The sequence below is a fragment of the Salvelinus sp. IW2-2015 genome, unplaced genomic scaffold, assembly GCF_002910315.2.
Source record: "Salvelinus sp. IW2-2015 unplaced genomic scaffold, ASM291031v2 Un_scaffold906, whole genome shotgun sequence".
Classification (NCBI taxonomy): Eukaryota; Metazoa; Chordata; class Actinopteri; order Salmoniformes; family Salmonidae; genus Salvelinus; species Salvelinus sp. IW2-2015.
In genome coordinates this window covers 162,183-164,984 of record NW_019942640.1, presented here as the reverse complement: position 1 = coordinate 164,984, position 2,802 = coordinate 162,183, and positions in this window count along the sequence as shown.

Genomic DNA, 2,802 nt, shown 5'->3' with positions numbered 1-2,802 from the left:
TTGCGTCCCAACAAATTATTTTTAAAAGACAGGATCATTGGAAAAAAGGGACATTTTCCTTTTTTTTATGAAGTTTATATATTGCCCTTTAGATTGTCTTCTTCGAGGGGAATTAGTTAGGTGTCCCTCTGACATGAACTTTGATTTGGGCAGATGAAAATAGAAGGGGAAAAAACATGGATCAAGCATATTTGGTCAAGTCTAAGGAGCTTGTAGTAAATACACAGATTCCATTTCTGTCTGAGAATCAAATTAGTGTCTGTTCTGTTCGTGCACAGTCAGGCCTAATTTATCTTGCAATGCCAGTAACAGAAAGACCTGTTAACAAACCCAATATTAAACCACTGAACCACAGACCCACAATTGCAGGCTGGAAATCCCGCAGGTTGTGCGGTAGCCCATCTTTTGGTTTCAAGATGACAGCAGATATGAATCAGTGTAAACAAGAATGCAGACGTAATGAATCTCTGCCGTAAACAACTACCACAGAGCCCTCATTACGCCCTTGTGTAATGGTTCTTATGGTCCCTGGCGACGGCAGGTTACCCCACTCACCCTAGTCCCCGATGTGGGAAGGGGCGTCTTGTCTGGGTGACTCAGCAGAGCACTATGGCTTGGGTCCCAAATGGCACCCTATTATATTTCCTATGTTGCACTTATTTTTGGACCAGGTAGTGCACCAATGTAGGGAATTAGGGTGCCATTTACAACAGGTAGCTGTTTTGTCTCTAGAGGCAGCTGAGGAAGAACATGAACAGTTTCTTCATGTAAGAGTTAATGAGAGCTGTTATGAAAACCATTGGTTTCTGGAAATTATGCAGTCAAGAGGCAGTCAATGTTATTGAAAGTTTACACTCACCAGACAGATATAGGTACACCATCACCCGTTCATCGGAGTGGATTGCTCTTGACAGACAGTGAGGTCACAATGGCTTGTGGCTTGCTATATAAAGAGATAGAGAGGCATGAGGTACTCAATTACTGTTCGATGAACGTTAAGAATGGGCCAAACAAGTGACCTAAGTGACTTTGAGCGTTGGTATGATTGCACAGTGCCTGGCGCGCCGGATCCGTATCTCAGGAACGGGCCGCCATTCCTTGAGCTTTTCACGCACAACAGAGTCTACGGTTTACCAGAGATATGCAACAAACAAAAACATCCAGTCAGCAGCAGTCCTGTGGGCAAAACAGCTCGTTTGATGAGAGATGTTGAAGGAGAATGGCAAGAATCCCGCAAGCTAACAGCGGGCCACAACCAGACCAAAATAATGCGAAGGTACAACAGTGGTGTGGAGAACGACATTCTCGGGAAACGCCACATCTTGTCCAAACGTTGTCATGTATGGCTATGAAGCAAACTGACCACACCGGTTCCATCCTATCTGTCACGTTCCTTGACCTGTTTTCCTTTGTTTTTGTATTTGGTTTAGTATTGGGTCAGGGCGTGAGTTGGTGGGCATTACTATGTTATGTGTTTCCTATGTTATGGTTCATTGTCTAATTAGCCTGATATGCGTTCCAAATCAGGGACAGGTGTTTTACGTTTCCTCTGATTGAGAACCATATTAAGGAGGTTGTTCACACTGTTTGTTTGTGGGTGAGTGTTCCTGTGTCTGTGTCTGTCGCACCACACGGGAACTGTTTCGTTTTTGTTCCGTTTGGTTAGTCTGTTCCTTGTCCGTTCGCTTCGTGTTTTATTGTAAGTTCACATGTTCAGTTGTCTACGTCGGTTTTGTTGTTTTTAATTTTCCAAGTGTTTTTCGTGTTCGTCTTTGCTTTAATAAATCTTCATTATGTCTTCATACAACGCTGCGTTTTGGTCGCGATCCCTACTCCCCTCTTCAGGACGAAGGAGGAGGAGAGCAAACCGTAACTATCAGCTAAAAACAAAGTTAGGTGTCCCTCTGACATGAACTTGATATGGGCAGATGAAAATAGAAGGGGAAAAAACATGGATCAGCATATTTGGTCAAGTCTAAGGAGCTGTAGTAATACCACAGATTCATTTCTGTCTGCAGATCAAATTAGTGTCTGTTCTGTTCTGCACAGTCAGGCTAATTTATCTTGCATGCCAGTAACAGAAAGACCTTTAACAAACCCAATATTAAACACTGACCACAGACCCACAATTGCAGGCTGGAAATCCCCCTGCAAGGTTTGCGGTAGCCATCTTTGGTTTCATGATGACAGCAGATATGCAATCAGTGTAAACAAGATGCAGACGTATGAATCTCTGCCGTAAACAACTAACCACAGAGCCTCATTACGCCCTTGTGTAATGGTCTTATGGCTCCCTGGCGACGGCAGGTACCCCACTCACCCTAGTCCCCGATGTGGGAAGAGGGGCGTCTGTCTGGGTGACTCAGCAGAGCACTATGGCTGGGTCCCAAAYGGCACCCTATTATATTCCCTATAGTGCACTTATTTTGACCAGGTAGTGCACCATGTAGGGAATAGGGTGCCATTTAGCATACAGGTAGCTGTTTTGTCTTAGAGCAGCTGAGGAGAATCATGAACAGTTCTCATGTAAGAGTTATGAGACTTGTTATGAAACATGGTTCTGGAAATTATGCCAGTCAAGAGGCAGTCAATGTTATTGAAAGTTTACACTCACCAGACAGATTATTAGGTACACCACTCCGTTCACGGAGTGGATTGCTCTTACAGACAGTGAGTCACATGGCTGTGGCTTGCTATATAAARGAGATAGAGAGGCATTGAGGTACTCAATTACTGTTCGATTGAACGTTAGAATGGGCCCAAACAAGTGACCTAAGTGACTTTGAGCGTGGTATGATTGCC